Source organism: Typopeltis vanoorti, chromosome 2 (genome assembly GCF_054136105.1).
Source record: "Typopeltis vanoorti isolate ZY-2024b chromosome 2, IOZ_Tvanoo_1.0, whole genome shotgun sequence".
In the NCBI taxonomy this organism is placed as follows: Eukaryota; Metazoa; Arthropoda; class Arachnida; order Uropygi; family Thelyphonidae; genus Typopeltis; species Typopeltis vanoorti.
Window position 1 is genome coordinate 56,732,101 of NC_143550.1, and position 20,120 is coordinate 56,752,220.

Genomic DNA, 20,120 nt, shown 5'->3' on the forward strand with positions numbered 1-20,120 from the left:
TCTATTCACTGCTGTACATGTTCGAAAAAAAAAAAAAAAAACCCTAGTGTAGCCTTACCCTCAAGGGCGGCCAATTATCTCTAGCACGCAGGCGTCTAATAGTAATATTCTAAAATGTCTAAAACCGGCCCTGCAAACAAGTACTGTATAATGCAATACACCGAGGCAGGGTGACCACCAAGCAAAAATATTTTGTACTAACTTATGCAGGAAAAAGGTACTAGATCTCAAAAAAAAAAAAAAGTACTAAATTTTTATTTGCTTTCGTTTCACTCTATTTAGAGCATTTTACGATATTACTACCTTATTATCATAGATGAACTCAATGTAAAACTGCTAAATTAACACATGCACAACAAATATGAAAAGAAAAAAAGTCAAAACCCACTTCACTGTAGTCATCTTTGAGGCCAAGAGCTGCAGTTGTCAATCATCATAACAGAAGTCCCAGTTGTAACTATAGCACTTAACATGTGTATTAATTTACCATATACATGGGTTCCAACCCACAAGAAAAACAATGGAAGTATTTCATTATTTTTATCAGATTTTGCTAAATTAATTAACTCTTCAGAAATAGTAAAATGTGTAGCCGATGAATGTTTCATCTTTTCTTTTGTCAAAAGGAGTCCATTCATGAAAGTTTTTTTTTTTTTGAGATTTCATTGCTTGAATCTAAAGCATTTTTTATAAGATAGTTACATTTAGTGCGTCCACACTGTATTTTCTTAGCAATTTCACTATTAGGAGCAATTATTTTCAATAGAGTTGGAAGAGTATCCATAAGCCACAAAAGCAGACTGTGTTCGGCATCCAGTGCCATTCCGTGGGTTTACGCCGCCTGAGTGCAAAATTTTTGTGTTCCCCCCTTTCCATTAAAAATTAAAGAATCCCAAAGTACAATAACACGTTACGAATCATTTTATTATACTGCATATTAAGAGGAATGTATATTAAAATAAAGAAAAAACACAAATAGTAAAAAAAAACAAACTTATTTTTATATAATAAACAAACATACTCCTATAATGTAACATGGAACATGACAAAAAAAAGAAGAAGAGACTCTCAGAATAATTCAGCGTGCAATAGAACGTAGGATTTGTAACATCAGCAAAACAGAACATGTTAGAAACACGGAACTAAGAAAGAGATCAGGCATAAAAGATATGGTAACTGCAGTATATGAAAGCAGGATGAGATGGGCAGGTCACATAGCCATACTCAGGAATAACAGATGGATATATAGAATACTCAGCTGGCAACCAAGAATAAAGACAAAACCAGGAAGACCACCTACAAGATGAGAAGATCCACTAGAAATCTGTGGGTATAACATGGAAGAGAGAGGCTCAAGATCGAGATCGTTGGAGGCATCTTTGTGACCTGCACTCATGGAGAAATCCTGAGTGAAACATAGGTCCATCAAAAAGAAAACTCAAGAAACTCCTAGAATATTTGTTCAGTGTGCTGAGAGCAGTGATTAAAATAAGTTGTGTTGAAGCTCCTACCATTTATTTAACTACCCGGCGACTCAGACCCTCACTGAAATCTCTCACATCGAAGATGACAAATATGCACAAACAGTTCAGTGTATTATTTTTCCTATTTTTTATGAACGTGTCCGTCCCTAAATTGTGTCACCCGGGTTCATTGTACCCTTTGCACCACGGTACAGAAGGGGCCTGTCTGCATCATATGCACATAATCTTAATTCTGCCTCTTTAATTTATTTTCCGACTGGTATTTGGAACTGGATTTAAACAAGGACATTATACCTAGTATGTTTCTTTTAAATTCTACATTCTGCTAGTGTTTTTGGAGTGTTTGCATAACGAATCAATAGGCATTTGCTACCATTAATGCTTATATCACAAAATTTACAATAAGCAGTGTGTCCTTTACTTTTACCTGAACTGATCCAGGATTTAAGAATGGGATCCTCCAACCATTCTTCTTTGAATTTTTGCTTATATGATTTTTTCATCTTTTTAGATGAACCTTGTAAACCTGATTCTGAAACATACTATTATCACTTTCTCTTTTATCTGAATTACCTGTGTCAGAAGTGGTTTCTTGTGAGTGGGAAGGGCTGGCATTGAGATCTTCACTTTATGGCTCGTTTATGTACTTTACTGACTGATGCACTGCACATTTCCCCCTGAGATTTAGAATCAAATTTAAATTTAGAAAGTTTTTCTTGCCACTTGTCCATGGTTAAAAGGAAAATCTCAATAATATTGTCGATGAAGAATTAAATAAGTTTTTGTTAATAAAATTAAAAAAAACACTGAATTCTAATAACGCGCGAGAAGTTTTTGAACAGAGAAGAATATATTTTCATTGGCTAATGCCAGTCGGATTGTGTGAATACGTGATCGGGGGGGGGGGAGAAGCCTTGCTAACAGCGAGAGGGGTAGGAAAAAAAGCGAAATCATATTCTTGTGTCACTGAATGTGACATATGGGGAGGTGAGAGAAGAGAAAAATATTAAACTCATATGTCTAACTCTCATGTTATTATTATTATTCGGAAGGAAAAAAAGTGCTAGATCTGTTGGTGAACGTACTAAAACACTAAAAATTTATAAAAAGTACTAGATGTGGTCACCCTGCACCGAGGCGTATACACCTGCAGGTAGCAGGCGACAGAGCGCAGAACAATGCGCAAAGTGGTTTTTCACTAATTTTCGTATTATTAAGGAACAATTTTATATCATTTCTATCAACTTTAATATAAAAATTGATTTATTCAAATAAATTAATTAGTTTCTAGTAAAGTATGTTATTTTTTTAAAAACATGCAGAATGAAAAACAACAGTTTGTATCATATATACTTGCGGTTTTTTTTTTCTAGTTGTTTGGTTTGTAGTTAAGAGAAATCGCTTCTTGTTGGATGTGCCAGAGGACATTTATGGTTAGTATACATGTGACATGAGTAATAATCATAACTGCTATTGCTATTATACATGCTTGTTTGATTTCATTTGGGCAAATTTTAATTTAATTTAGAGGTACTATCTCAAAATCATTATTATTATTTATCACGGCTTGATAAATAGGCTCAGCCTATTTGTGTGTGTGTGTGTGTATATATATATATATATATATATACACACACACTAGGGGGGGGATCGCCCCCCCCTAGCGCCTATGGCGCCCAATCTCCCGAGTTCCGGCTGGTAACCCGGTAGACAAAAACTGTGACATAAAAACGTTTCAAATTTCGGCTTATCTTTATATATATATATATAATGTATATAGCGGACGGACAGATATTCTTCTGTATAAGAAATTATGGCACTGAGCGATACTAGCAGGTTGTGTATGATGAGCTGTGTCTCAAAAAAGAAGGGTAACCAGTGGCGTGCCCCGGGGTTCAGTTATTGTGCCCCTGCTGTTTAACTTGTTTGTAAACGATATATCATTTGGACTGACTGGAGATCTTCAGTTGTTTGCTGATGATGCAAAGTTGGGAAGAATTATAAGTAGCACTGCTGATGTTAATTTAATTCACTTAGGATACAGTTTTGAATAGACGTTTTACGTGGACAAAGGAGTGAGGCTGTAGTTTTAATATCAATAAGTGCAAGGTGCTGCATTTTGGAGTGCAGAAATATAAGGCTGCGTACTATATGCCTTACTGCAGGAAGTGAATGAGATTAGAGATTTGGGAGTGATGGCTGACAGTAGACAATTTAGAGTTCATATTAGAGGACAGATAGTTTAGAGGGCATATTGCTATTGGTTCAAAGGCTGCACATTGTAGTGCTGCTATGATAAGAAGTACTCTAATATGTAGGGATAAGGAAGTGGTTGTGCCACTGTATAAAGCACTTGTTGGACCGACTTGGACTGTTGTGCTCAGGTCTGGTATTGTCTTAGTCACTCGCCTCTGGACACACTCAGATGTCTCCACCTGGTTTTCATTGTTATGTAGAGACATTGGAGAGTGTGCCGAGCTGAGTGACTTAAGACAATATCAGGATTTTGGATTACTGGCTATGGAGAGGGGAGGGGGGGGTTGAAAAAATGTGAATTGCAGAGTTTGGTGGATGGGAGGAAAGGAGGTGGTGTGATGGTGACATTTAGGTTAGTGAGAGGATTTTATCAGATTAATCCAGATGAGATTATAAAAAGAGTAGAAGGTGAGAGGAGAAAAACCCAGAGGTCATCCCTGGAAGTTATGTAGGAATGTGGTGAAGAAGGGTGTGTGGTGTGGATTTTTTACATGGAGAGTTGTTGGTGAGTGGAACACATTATTGGAATGTGTTGTTAATGCAAGAAATGTTAAGGATTTTAAGATTTGGTATGATAAATATGTTGTCAGTTATGAGTCTGCCTACTCCCTGGAGGATGCAATAATAATAATAATAATAATATATAGGAAGTTGAGGAATCACCGAATCTTGGAGTTATGGTGGATCGAAATGTGAAATTTCAGGGGCATGTTGCAAAGAGGATTAAGATAACTCAGAGGATTGCTGCAGTATTAAGAGGAACATTAATCAGCAAAGATAAAATGGTAGTCATTCCACTGTATAAGGTCCTAGTCAGGCCACATCTGGACCATTGTGCTCAAATCTGGTCACTGGGGATTAGAGGGGATGAAGATATTTTGGAGAGGGGGTGTAGAGCCTGTTGACAAAAATGATTTCAAGACTGTGGAATGTTAGCTAAAAATATAGATTGAAGTCATGTAATCTGCAGAGTTTGGCTGATTGAAGGCAAAGGGATGATATGATTGAGATGTTTAACCCCTTGAGAAGTATTTCCTGGATGATATGAAAATTTTTCAGATTGTGGAAAATAAGGAAGTGCCAAGAACTAGAAGCCCTCCCTGGAAATTGCACAGTTAAGTGGTGAATAGAAGGTGAGAACTTTTATTTTATTTTATTTATTTATTTATTAATTTTTTTTTACATAGACAGTAGTGAGTGAGTGGAATGCATTGCCTGAGTATGCAAAGACTGTGAATGAGTTTGAGCTTCAGTATGATAAATATTTTGCAGGCAAGAGAGATTTTCCATAAGTGTGTGGGATTTTATAATATACGTCTACTTATTTCACATTGCAATTTAATATAATGTATATTTCTTATATAATTTATGTAATTGTTAATGGTATAAACCTCTCTTTCTCTCCCTCGATGAGTCTTTGACTCCAGAAGAGTTAATAATAATAAATGTATATATAGAAGTCCCAGTCCCATAGGTAGATGCCTCTTCACCTATTGTGGTAGGGCACTCCATATGCTAAAATCAATTGGTGTTTCATAAAGTGATTAATGGTACTGCATTTCTTAAAGTTAAAAAGATTTTGTTTAGACGTTTATTTTTTATTAAATGAAAGCATATTATATTTTGTCTAATCTGCTACTGCTCAGTATCTGGCAAAATTTACTCACTATGAATGAACGAGAACTTGTTCATTTCTAAGTAATTCAGGTGACCAAATCTGTAAAGTAGTGCAGATGTGATACAATCAAAGCCTGATACAGTGGAATGAATGCCTTCTTATTTTTATTTGTTGCTGTTCTTCTTACTGTAGCAGCACTTCAGATTCATCTAGAACAGGAGTTCCCAAACTTTTTGCCATCATGCCTCCCTTTAGTATATTCTTAATGCACACAGCTTCCCTAAATATTATTATTACGTGACACCTCCAGGGAGCCCAAGGACTCATCGAGGGAGGGCACCTACTCCACAACTCTCTGTCTCCACCAACTACACCGAACTGCAACTACCATCATCATCTACACCAATGCCATCTACTGCCCACCACCACCACTACTAGTATTTTCACAGACAATTACAAACATCCATGCAATTGGCAAGATTCAAACCTGCCAGCCTTTTGGCTGGAGAGCAGATACGCTAACCGCTCAGCCAACCAGGCCAGCAAACACTAAAATGAACACAAAAGAACAATGAAAACAATACAATGGACTTTATTTTTAATAACGATATAAAAAATTAAAAATGTTCAAATGAATCAAAAATAATTATTTACCCTAAACAATTATAAAATAATTATCTAATTATTCATAACTGCTTTAATGAGATGGGTGTTGCTTCTTTCGTCCAGTTAGGACAGAAAATCAAGGAACAGTCTTTGACAGTGCTAGGTAAATTTCTAAATCTAATCAATTTCTAAACTTTTTCTTCATACTGACTAATGGGGAAAGTCCAGATTTGCATAGATAGGTTATAGCAAATGGGATTAAGGCTAAAAGAGCATTACTTGCCAAAACTAGATATTCAGCCATTTGGGAACACTAGAATTCATCAAGATTATTGATGAAATTTGATTAATGGAATTTTACCTTAGCAAAGATTTGCTCTGTAGTTTGATGAGATCATCCGATTATATTGATATCACAATAATGCTTAACGGCATAACCAACATCAAGACAAAAAATACATTCATTAAACATATGAATATTTTGCTGGTTTTCTGACCAGCATCATCAGAGCACAATAATAAATGTTATCATTGTGTTCTTACGAGGCTGGGTAGAAAACCATCAAAATGTTGGTGTGTTTAATAAATGTATTTTTCCTCCTGGTGATGGTTATACTCTTAAGCATTATTATAAATACAGTAGTCCCCCCCCCCCAATCCACAGGATATGTTACAATATCCCCAGTGGATACCTGAAACCACAGATAGTACCGAACTCTATATATATACTATGTTTTCACCTATATGTACATACCTATGATAAAGTTAAATTTTTAAATTAGGCACAGTTAGAGATTAACAACAATAACTAATAATAAAATAGAACACTTATAACAATAAACTGTAATAAAAGTTACATGAATATGAATGGAATCTTAGCAACCTCAGCAAATGATTTTTTTCTTTCTTTATGAAGTCAAGAACATTTACCTTTTCAATTAAAGGAAGCACTTTACGCTTCTCTTTGACATATACGAATTGCCAGCATCATTACTCTTGCACTTTGAGGCCATTATTAAGTAAAATAAGAGTTAGTTGAACACAAGAACCGGAATACTGCGGCAGTCGATCTGATAACTGAGATGGCTATTAAGTGACTAACAAGCAGGTAGCATATACAATTAAGCTTGGATATGCTGGACAAAGGGATGATTCATGTCCTGGGTGGGACAGCACAAGATTTCATCACGCTACTCAGGCTGGCGGGCAATGTAAAACATATGAATTGTTTATTTCTGGTATTTCTATTTAATATTTTTGGACTGGGGTGGATCACAGGTAACTGAAGCTGTGGAAAGCGAACCCTTGGATAAGGAGGACTACTGTAATAAACAACACCTAAGCCTTTCTTTATCAGCATCATCCATCAAATCGAAATTGATTTGATTTGTAGTTGTGTGACTTCGACAAGCTGGTTGTAAGCGAAAGCAGTGATTGTGTCTCCTCCACCATGTTACTCACTTGAAACTAGTATTTTAAGAAAGGGGTGGATTTATCGTAACAATATACAACTAAAAGGTTCTTCACATCTCTGGAATCTGTCTGTACCTTCCCAATGGAGGTGCATCTCACAATTTGGGAACTCCTGGTTCTAGAAGAACATCAAGGTTATATTCTACTTCATCAGTCTGATAAGTCTGTATAATATTTCAAGTTAATTAAAATTAACTTGAAAGATTATATAAAAAAAGTTGTGAAGTCCACATTCACTGACTGAACCTGAACAAAAACCACTGCCTTAAACTTTCCAATTTTGAGAAATCAACCTAAATAACACTCCTCATTCCTGTGTTTCATGAATTAGTAATTATTTAAATTTATTTCTTTAAATTCAGATAGTTATAATGGAGTTATTCTCCTGCAGTTAATAGCATATATTGTTATACCAAAGAATGATGTTTTTAAGTGATGTTCTAATTTTGTTTATCACTTTTCATCTGTATGCATTGATAATAGCTAGGAAATGCAGCCAAATATTCTACAAGGAACAAATAATTTTTCCTTACTTAGGTGTTATTCTGCGGCTATTTTTATCATTATTTTTTAAGTTCCAAAGAGCAAAATCTTCCATTTATTGGTGCTGATGTGTGCCATTCCAACTCTTATACTAGATAGCCAGCCAGTCTGTACAAATCGTTCTGAAGCAGCAATGCATCAGAATTCATTCTTAATAGTTTTGCATTTCATCTCAAACAAGTGCATATGCCCATAATGATACTCACAGTATCATTAACATAGAAATTAACCTCCCTACCAGCCGATCTGGATGAAATAGTGAGACTAAATTGCACTTCTTATCCATGTTATTCAATAAGTGTTACAGAATCGTATCCAGATTTAGCTGGACATCTAGGGATGCCGTGGCCGGTTGGGGAGGGGGGGGTTACACAGCAGTAGTTCCAGGACAGAACTTTATGAGATTCTACTGGTTACTTGTATCCTCAGAGGTACAGCTCATCTATTAGACAGCCAGTTTTCTATCTGATGAACTAACGAAATTATCCAGCCTCATTTGTTTTTTATATACCAATCTGTTACATGGCAGTTTATCATATGCTTTCCAAAATCAAGAAATATCATAGTATATGAATCATCCTTATCTACCACTATGGTCACCTTATTATAAAATGTAACTAGATTACTGAAACAAGATTTCCCTTTAACTAACCCATGTTGACCTCTATATAGAATATTTTCCTCAGCTGCCCAATTCTGTATCCTATTACATGTTAATTGGATTTTAACAATATAGATGCAAACACAGATTGATAAGAAAATAACTATTTATTAACTTAAAAGCTAATATTTCGCTGGTATTATATCCAGCATCTTCAGAGCATACAAACAAAGTTTGTTACAGTAGCAAGACAGCTGCAATCCGGTGTAACAGTGGGACTAGTATGAGTAATTGTAGCATACAACACAAAGACTAAAGTCCTAATTAGGTGTCTAAGTTTAAAAAAAAAAAAAGAAAAAAGATATTAATTTGGTCTTAGGATGACTGTCTCCCAAATCTTTGGTAGACTTATACAGCCATACTTGTTGAGGTTTGGAATATGTTTCAGGGCTTCTGTTGATTCCAGGAACAAATCTCTCTGACTTGTAAAAGCTCCTGTGCAGTACTTTTTTTTTTTTTTTTTTTTTTTGATCCTGTGTGCAGGGGTATCCAAAGCATGGTCTGCCAGACCCGACTTGCTATAGCGAAAGTTCCGGATATATTTTTTGCGTTCACCGAGGCGGATGTCCACAGTTCTTCCTGACTGTCCATAGTAGGCTCAATGACATTAACAGGGCACTTCATAGACTCCTGCATGCGATAAAGGAGAGAATCTGTCTTTAGGTGAACGGATGAGATAAGTATATATCTGGCACTTTTGCTATAGCAAGGCAGGTCTGACAGACCATGCTCTGGATACTCCTGCACACAGAATCAATTGGAAAAAAACAAAAGTACTGCACAGAAGCTTTTACAAGTCAGAGGTTCTTCCTGGAATCAACAGAAGCCCTGAAACATACTCCAAATCTCAACAAGTATGGCTGTATAAGTCTATCAAAGATTTGGGAGGCAGTCGTCCTAAGACCAAATTAATATCTTTTTTCTTTTTTTTTTAAACTTAGACACCTAATTAGGACTTTAGTCTTAGTGTTGCATGCTACAATTACTCATACTAGTCCCACTGTCACACCGGATTGCGGTTGTCTCACTACTGTAACAAACTTTGTTTGTATGCTCTGAAGATGCTGGATATAATACCAGCAAAATATTAGCGTTTAAGTTAATAAATAGTTATTTCTTATCAATCTGTGTTCACATCTATACTGTTAAAATCCAACCAACATGTGTGACGAACACATAAGCCTTTCCACATGATTAAGTATCCTATTACAGTTTCTCCAAAACTTTAACATCTTGTAAAATTCGATGCAGCGGCATAATTTTTCCAAAATTTTATTGCATCGACTTTTACAGGAGCCCATCAAAAATTCACAAAAAGTAAACTTGTAAACTATTATAATACAGCTATATTGCCTGCTTCAGTTTAGGAGTGCCCCTGTTTAAATGTCATTGGCTATTTACTCATGGGTTCTTAGGGCATTATGAGTGTAGATGTACTAAAAAGTATATGTAGCTTAAGGAATAGAAATTGCACATACCTTTTTCTGGGTGTTGTGGCTTTTCCTCTGTCTGCGATGTCGAGAACTGCAGAGTGTGTGTGTGGTGTGGAGGGGGGGGGGTAGGCAGTTTGGCAGAATAAGTTAGAAAAAACCCGGGTTTTTTTCGTAATATATAGAAACATATACTTTTATATAGGGTGGGGAAAAAGTGAAAGGGTTAATTTTTTAAAATAAGGAGGGGGAAGGGGAATTATTTTAAAAAATTAACCCTTTCACTTTTTCCCCACCCTATATAAAAGTATATGTTTCTATATATTACGAAAAAAACCCGGGTTTTTTCTAACTTATTCTACCAAACTGCCTACCCCCCCCCTCCACACCACACACACACTCTGCAGTTCTCGACATCGCAGACAGAGGAAAAGCCACAACACCCAGAAAAAGGTATGTGCAATTTCTATTCCTTAAGCTACATATACTTTTTAGTACATCTACACTCATAATGCCCTAAGAACCCATGAGTAAATAGCCAATGACATTTAAACAGGGGCACTCCTAAACTGAAGCAGGCAATATAGCTGTATTATAATAGTTTATAATGAGGAGTAACATGGGAGTTTTCCCAGAAATAATATACATAAACTTGTAAATTTTATATGTAAATAATACTACTACCAGCGCATATAAATTAGCCCAAAAAATTAGCATGATACTATGTAAATAGAAGATATATGAATATGTAGTTCAAGGGAAAATGCCCTAGAAATCAGAAATATGTTAGAATTTATCTATGTAAGTAAATACCAAAGCCCATCTATAGAGACCCAGAGGAATTAAACATGCTAGAATAGAGTAAACAGATATCTTAAAATAGAAGCTCAGGGGCAATACTCTAGAATTCGGAAATGTATTTGATGTTATCACTTAGTATTGGGTGAAAAAGAAACCTATTGTAACCAAAGCAGTCTGATACCGCCTTCAAGGTCAATAGCAAACAAGGGCGGTATACATCAGAAGCTGTTACACTATGCTGTAAAAGGGATTAAACGTACACTTCAGGGAGATCTAGAAGTCTGTACTTTCTAGAAGGATAAGATGTTGAAAGTTTATTTTTCACTTGGTCAGACTATAATAAATTTAGTTTAATCCTTTATCCAAGTATGTGCAAACAAAGTTTGCACCTGAAAGTATCTTCAGGACTGGGGTAAAGTGGTACAACATCAGGCAACTCCTTGCAAAGGTGGAGCAAGCTACCAACACTCCTATCTCAGTATCTCCCATAATGCAAAACACATCTCCTTGGGGATATGTATAATGTTATGCATTAAGGGAAGGGCTCCATCTTTGCAAGGAGTTGCCCCGTGTTGTACCACTTTACCCCAGTCCTGAAGATAATTTCAAGTGCAAACTTTGTTTGCACACACTTGGATAAAGGATTAAACTAAATTTATTATAGTCTGACCAAGTGAAAAATAAACTTTCAACATCTTTCTCTAAATCCAGAGTAATTTAATAAAAAGGTGGCACACCGTTTGGCAGCTCCTATAGGAAGAGATGACCTTGCTAATGCTTCTGCCTTGGTATCTCCACTTGTCTCCACTTGGGCCTGACTCCCACTGAAGAGACCTCAACAAAGGTCGAAACTAATCTGGGTAGTGGCCCTTCCCTTAATGCATAACATTATACATATCTTCAAGGAGATGTGTTTTGCATTATGGGAGATACTGAGATAGGAAGGAATGTTGGTAGCTTGCTCCACCTTTGCAAGGAGTTGCCCGGTGTTGTAGCACTTTACCCTAGTCCTGAAGATACTTTCAGGCACAAACTTTGTTTGCACACACTTGGAGAAAGGATTAAACTAAATTTATTATAGAAGGATAAGAGTTTGCACGTGAAAGGTACGGGGGGTCTCAGACCTTAATTCAAAATTTGTGCGGGAATATCTGTGATCTAAAATCTTCGCACAGGATCCCGCGAGAAGCTAATAAAAGGATCAGAAAATCAACTATCAGAATCGACTATCGAGCATCGGCAGATTTGATGCCAGGAGAAAAGGAGGGAGTCGATCCATGGACTACATCATATTCCGGATGAAGTCGTGGAGGGTAACCGGAGGCGAAACCTTACAGAGCGAATAGCGGCCCAGGACCAGGATGACAAAGCCTTGACCGTCAGACCTTACGTCCGAGTGCCTACAACGCCGGAAGATCGCGCTCCAGCCCCGCGAGAAATTCCAGAGGAGAACACGGTGTCCATGAAACATCTAAAGTGATAGATCAAGCCCTAGCTTAGAAGGGATTCCAGAATAAGTGTGTAAAGAAATAAGACTAAGTGCACTGTACCTATGGAGGAGTGATGCGAGTTGAATTTTGTTGCAAAACTTTTTTTTTATTTTTGATGTGAAGGACTGTTTAGAAATACTGAATTTATAGAACTGCTATATACAGTAGATTGAAAATCTGTTTTTAAAGTAATTGTAAGACATTAATGAAAAATTTAACTTACGTTGTATTGTACAGAAAAGGTTCAGAAGAACTGACAAGATTATAGAATTAAGAAATATAATGTTATGAGAAGTAGTTTGCTTAAAGAGTGTTATATTTTATGTGAAGGTTGGAATTGGAGATTATAATTAATCAAAGCATGGAAATTCCTAAACTGTAAATGGGCTGATAGTTAATAGTTATCTAATTTAATTGTTTAATAATTTACGTCATTGGTATTTGTTGCATGCCTAAGAATTTGTCCTATATGATGTTTTTTTTTTGTGTGGCCTTAGTTTAGAGAGGAAAGGAAAGTAGCATCCTTTTAGTGCATACCTTGTATTACTGTTTTAGTATAAATAAACATGTTTGTTATATTTAAAAGGAGTGCTGTCTGATCTTTTTTGCAACTGCACTGTTCTCAAAAAAAAAAACCAATCCTGTGAGCGGGGTAGATTGGAATTTGGTACGAATTTTGAGTTAAGAGTTAGCCACGACTGTATATAATTATAGAGGAGTAACTTTACTGGAAGTATAAATAATTTCTTATGCCATTTGGAGAACTTTAGTGGCGCAGCTAGTAATAATTAAATAAATTTCTAGAGATCTCCGGCATAGGGAAAGAATACTGAAAGTAGAGAAAGGAAAATAAGATTAACTGAGTACATGAAAGAAAAAAAGATAAGGTTAAAGTTTAACGAATAAAATTATAGAAGCCAAGGATAAAGAAAGCAATATTATACAACAACAACAATCAACAGCAGGTAAAATAAAAAGTAAACAAACTCATAATATTACAATGGCGCAGCATCGACAGGATAAAATCCACAATAATTGAAATAAACAAGAGTGGATTTGGAACAGTTTTGCTAAAAGATCAGGCAACAAAAGTGAAATAAGAAAGAGTATATATATTCTGTAAGAAATTTTTTTTTAATCATGAATGTGGATAGCGTAAATTCGGGAGCTACAAGTGGCAACACGATGGGTGATACAGAGTTTTTTAGGACAATTAATCCTCATCGCATCATTCCACAATTCTCTGGAGAGGACCACGATGATGTGTTGTCCTTCTTCCAGTTTGCTGAAGAATTAAGAAACATTGGCAATTGGTCGGACTTCCAACTTCTGATCATACTGCAGAATAAATTGGTTGGAAGGGCCAAGAATTTCTTGTATTCCTCTCCTATATTGCGAGACACTTTGGAATACAATAAATTCAAGGATACCTTGATATCCCAATTTTCCAAGGTTAGAAGTGTAGGTCCAAACCTCTGGAGATTACAGAAATGCACTCAGGAGAGAAAGGAATGCGTGACTGAATTTTATAACAGATTGCTAACTTTGGCAAACAGCTTTAGCATATCAGATGATGACAGGAGCCATTTAGACTGGGCGATATTTCAACAATTTAGATTAGGGATAAGGGAAGAATTTAAGGAAACAGCATTCAAAAAGAAAATTAATATAGTAAACGAGTGCTACCTAGTAGTAAAGGAAAAAGAGGAAAGGCTAGGCGACTTTCATCCTGCATCTATCGCCAGCCAGATACACACTATTACAAAAGAATCTGACTCAAAGAAATATGAAAAACGAGAAAAGAATCCTGAAAATTCAAAGGGGAGGGCGAAAGAGCAACAGATAGAGAGAAATGAAGATAAAAGTAAGGCAATAGCAGTAAACAAGGTGGAAAATGACAGAGTGACCACCTCAAGTGTTGCAGATTCCTTCAACAAGGAAGAAATACACTCTTTGATCAGACAAGAGGTAGAGAGGTTATGCCAACCCCTGATGGATAAACTTGACTCTGTTTTCAAGCAACTGCAAGAAACCAGAGCAAAACTATCCATAGAGACCTCGAGTCATGAACGAGTAAGTAACGAAGGGAAAAGTAGGGGGCAGCACCCCAATGTTATAACTGCAACAAGTTTGGGCACATTGCCAGGTATTGTTTTCGGAATAAAAGGAAATTTTTTGCAAATAAGCATTTTGAATCAAATATGCTTGGTACTCGCCATGATCCTACAAGCAGATTTAGGAAAATAAGAGAATTTCAGGAACAACACACCAATCTCGTGACTGTCATTCAAGGAAGAATTAAGGGAATACAGTGTGATGTTTTGTTAGATACTGGATCCCAAGTTTCGGTAATAACTGGATCGGTATTCAAAAGATTAAGGTCCAGACTAACTGTGTCACAAAACTAAAGAGACCTGTTAAGCTAAGTGGAATCGCAAATCCCACTATTTATGCTCCAAGAAAATTAAAAATAAACATGTGGTTGCCTGGTTTCGGTTTGAATGTCTTACCTGAGCTACTGATTCTCCCAGAGACCTCTCGACGTGGGGCTCGAATAATACTGGGAACCGACTCTTAAAAAGTCATGAGGTCTCATGTAATTTCAGCACCCAGGAAGTTTCTTTTGATGGGAATAAAGTAGGCTAAAGGAGATGCTCGGACATTTCGAACTGACAGAGCTAGTAAGGATAGAAGGATGCACAACCACAAATACAGATGTAATGAACAAGCTGAGGTGAGTGAAAATGTTTGTGGAAGGGAAGAAAATGATCTCTCAGTAATTAGAAACAGCCTAAAAGATGACGTGGGAAAACCTTTTCACATATCAAGTGTGAAGGTGGCTGTAAGCCAAGAGGAAGACATGGAGCTTACAGAAAGTAAAGATAAAAGCACAATGGAAATAAACTTTATAGAGAAAGAGAAAGGGAGCAGCAACAGACGTCCTACACGTCCAAATCACATGTAGTTACGTACCTTAACTAAATTGCGGAGAATTCAAAGGGCGAAAGGAAGTAATAGAAATGAGAGCAATAATTTTGAAGGAAACAAGTGAACAATAAATGCCCAAGGAGTAAGTTGAGCACCAACGCTGACAAATGTAATTCCCAACATCACCGGAAAGAGCTGACGCATCGGACTGAGTTTTTTTAACTCACAAAAGGCCAATAAACTGAGTATTGTCCACTCCAAAGAGAGAATTACACACAGCACACAGCTAATGTAAAGAAAAAAATTTATCATCCACATTCGTGTCTAAAAAATTTTTTTTCGTGAAGGGGTGGGCCTTTGTAAAATTCGATGCAGCATCATAATTTTTCTGAAATTTTATTGCATCTACTTTTACAGGAGTCACATCAAAAATTCACAAAAAGTAAACTTGTAAATTTTATATGTAAATAATACTAACAGCCCATATAAATTAACCCAAAAAATTAGCATGATACTATGTAAATAGAAGATATATGAATATGTAGTTCAAGGGAAAATGCCATAGAAATCAGAAATATGTTAGAATTTATCTATGTAAGTAAATACCAAAGCCCATCTATAGAGACCCAGAGGAATTAAACATGCTAGAATAGAGTAAACAGATATCTTAAAATAGAAGCTCAGGGACAATACTCTAGAATTCGGAAATGTATTTGATGTTATCACTTAGTATTGGGTGAAAAAGAAACCTATTGTAACCAAAGCAGTCTGATACCGCCTTCACGGTCAATAGCAAACGAGGGCGGTATACATCAGAAGCTGTTACGCTATGCTGTAAAAGGGATAAAACGTACATTTCAGGGAGATCTAGAAGCTTGCACTTTCTAGAAGGATAAGAGTTTACAAGTGAAAGGTACAGTGGGGGGGGGGTCTCAGACCTTAATTCAATGTTTGCGCGGGAATATCTGGGATCTAAAACCTTCGCGCAGGGTTCCGCGAGAAGCCAAATAAAAGGATCAGAGAATCAACTATCAGAATCGACTATCGAGCATCGGCAGATTTGATGCCAGGAGAAAAGGAGGGAGTCGTTCCATGGACTATGTCAGATTCCGGATGAAGTCGTGGAGGGTAACTGGAGGCGAAACCTTACAGAGCGAATAGCGGCCCAGGACCAGGATGACAAAGCCTTGACCGTCAGACCTTACGTCCGAGTGCCTACAACGCCGGAAGATCGCGCTCCAGCCCCACGAGAAATTCCAGAAGAGAATACGGTGTCCATGAAACGTCTAAAGTGATAGATCCCTAGCATAGAGGGGGATGCAGAATAAGTGTGTAAAGGAAATACGACTAATTGCACTGTACCTATGGAGGAGTCATGTGAGTTGAATTTTGTTGCAAAACTTTTTTTTTTTTTTGATGTGAAGGACTGTTTAGAAAGACTGAATTTATAGAACTGCTATATACAGTAGATTGAAAACTTGTTCGCATAGAGAGAATCTGTTTTTAAAGTAATTGTAAGACATTAATGAAAAATTTAACTTATGTTGTATTGTAAAGAAATGATTCAGAAGAACTGACAAGATTATAGAATTAAGAAATATAATGTTATGAGAAGTAGTTCGTTAAAGAGTGTTATATTTTATGTGAAGGTTGGAATTAGAGATTATAATTAATCAAAGCATGGAAATTCCTAAACTGTAAATGGGCTGATATTTAATACTTATCTAATTGAATTGTTTAATAATTTACGTCATTAGTGTTGGAACGTCCTTCTTGTCTCTATGGTTCGCCATCTTGTTGTAATGTTGTTCTTAATGAAATCAATTAATTGGTGGTTGATTACTAATCAAAATGTAGGAAATTTATATTTATACTGCGCCACCCTATATTTAGATTAGTCTATGTAAAATAGTAGAATTAATTTTCAATTAACTAAGCAGTCTCCTTATTCATACAGGCCGAATTTAATATTTTTCACTTAGGGCTCCCGCAAGGTTCGAACTTTTTGAACAGTGCAATGAAAAAGAATCAGGCATACACAATATTGAAATCCACAAAACAAAACCTTTAATATAAGGTTATATGACAAATACATAAATTTAACTCCGAAAATAAGACAATACAATTAACTTAGTTCGTCAGGTCAAAACATTCATATTAAATTAGACTTCAAATCTTCAGATACAAAATTCACAGTTCTCTCAATTACAAAGATTGTTCACGCTGATCAATACTGCAGAAAATTCTTGCTAAATAAGTTTGCTGGTATCACTCAGTTACACTCTATATTTAACACTTAGCAAGCACTTATAACATTATTAATCACGGCAGTTATTGCTTCAAGGGGAATTAATTTCAACTTCTAACTTCGGTTAAATTCAGTGAAACGCCAGAGTAAATGTTAGGATATTCGAGACGGAACTATCACTTAAACCTTCACACTGAAATAAATAAAATAGGACTGTTATTACCGGGATTAATCCTCAGCACATCAGATTCAATGTGAGCACATTTTCAACTTATAGTCACTTATTACTTCGATGGAACACTATTTAAAAGAATTCTTCAAGGAGATAACTGAATCATTATTTATCGCGCCACACAATTCTTGATGGACTTACTATAAGGCAGAATAATTATTCCATGTTTACTGCTGTATAACAAATTGAGCTTTGTACAATCCTTCTTTAAAGCGATATAGGAATACGTAGTAATTCTAAAACTTAGTGGATTTATTCTGAATCTTCTATTAATCTTCCGGTCCTTTAGTTATCCTATTACGGCACTAAATTCCTATTACTGCCACCGCTGATTTTAGTTAAACTTCTCAGTGCTACTCCCTTGAATTTTCTGCCCTTCAGTCTTCTTGTTTACTTTTACCTCTCGCTTATATGCTTTCCTTCTCCCTGCTTAAAACTTGTTCACTCCTCCAACTCATTAATTTCTCTTCTCCCAAATATCGAAGCTCACGCGTTCTATTTTACTTCTATCTCCATAGCAACGAGCAAAACAGAACGTAAACATAAGCATTAGTGTTACATAAGGTTTTACTTTTACACTGAGTAATGAAAAATAATAATAAAAATATTATAGTTACTTAATTTTCTCTTTCATTTCATTTATAAATAATAATAATAAAATATATGTAACAGTTTATATAAGGCACATAAAAGTTAGATACATAGAATTCCTCATAATATTATTGAAGGAATAAAGTAATAAGATAAATGTTATTTACTACAGAGTCCTTTCAATAGTATAATATACATTAAAATTACATAATTAAATAATAGCTGATAAAATTCAAGGATAACACACGAATAATAAATCTTAAACAAGGGACTAACAAATAATATTTAAACAAGTCTTGCTTAGTATATAGTAGATTATGTTAAATGTGAATGAAGAATAAAAACATACAAAACAATTTCATTCACAGTTTAACATAATTTAATAATTTTAATAATTTACGTCATTGGTATTTGTTGAATGCCAAAGAATTTGTCCTATATGATGTTTTTTTTGTGCTTAGCTTAGAGAGGAAAGGAAAGTAGCATCCTTTTAGTGCATACCTTGTATTACTGTTTTAGTATAAATAAACATATTTGTTATATTTAAAAGGAGTGCTGTCTGATCTTTTTTGCAACTGCACTGTTCTCAAAAAAAAAAAAAAAACGATCCTGTGAGAGGGGGTAGATTGGAATGTGGTACGAATTTTGAGTTAAGAGTTAGCCACGACTGTATATAATTATAGAGGAGGAACTTTACTGGAAGTATAAATAATTTCTTATGCCATTTGGAGAACTTTAGTGGTGCAGCTAATAATAATTAAATAAATTTCTAGAGATCTCCAGCATAGGGAAAGAAAGGAAAATGAGATTAACTGAGTACATGAAAGAAAAAAGATACGGTTAAAGTTTAACGAATTAAATTATAGAAGCCAAGGATAAAGAAAGCAATATTATACAACAACAATCAACAGCAGGTAAAATAAAAAGTAAACAAACTCATAATATTACAATGGCGTAGCAGATAAGATAGAAAAAACATACTATTACAATCTAGTTCAGAAATGCAAATCGGTGTATAATTTAATATATCTGTTTGTTTATATATATATATATATATTTTTTTTTTTTTTAATATATATATATATTTTCTTCAGCTCATATACAGTAGAACAATCTTAGCTTCTTTCCTCTCACTAGAGGAAATTCTTGTAGATACAAGACTCATTAAACAACCACATCAATTACAATATTAATTCCTCACAACATACTGTTACTTATATAAGATCTCTAAAAGTATTTTAAAAAAGTTGATAAAAGTATTTAAGGAATTGGTCCAGCAGGTACAATAATTTTTTTTTTTTTTGGAAAGCTGGGGGGGGGGTTCTTTTTTTCATTTACAAATGTTTTTAATATTATTTATCCATTTACCCCCTAACTTGTCATGGCCAAGTAACTTAGCTGATTTTCTTGTTTTATGAGATGAAAAACCACCTGGTTTCTTGGGGGGTGGGGAACCTGGTTCCTCCATATGAGACTGGCTAACTCATCTTCCTTTAACAAAACAACCTACATCCTAAATAGGATTCAAACCCAGGTCTTTCCAATGAAATGGCATCATTGACACCAACTGAGCTAGAGGCTCTTATTTTATCAATATTATTTATATAATATTATATATATTATTATTTAGCTTGATTGAATTTTTAATATTATTTAAATTATTATGAATTCAAAATTTTTAATATTATTTAAATTTAAATGATTGAATTTTTAATATTATTTAAATTATTATGAATTCAAAACTATTTAAAATTATTTA

The 20,120-nt window shown here is 35.2% G+C and overlaps 1 protein-coding gene across 4 annotated transcripts in view; it reads left to right on the plus strand.

Annotated features, from left to right (window-relative positions):
• LOC150109059 (uncharacterized) overlaps positions 1–20,120 on the plus strand; it is a 278,607-nt gene that overhangs the window by 18,283 nt on the left and 240,204 nt on the right. The window contains exon 1 of one of the 4 annotated variants that reach the window (XM_090411454.1): positions 2,788–2,917. The exons of the other annotated variants lie outside the window; for them this stretch is intronic. The gene's annotated coding sequence lies outside the window, so the exon portion shown is untranslated. Of the gene's footprint in view, positions 1–2,787; positions 2,918–20,120 lie in introns of those variants that run through there. 4 annotated transcript variants of the gene reach the window in all.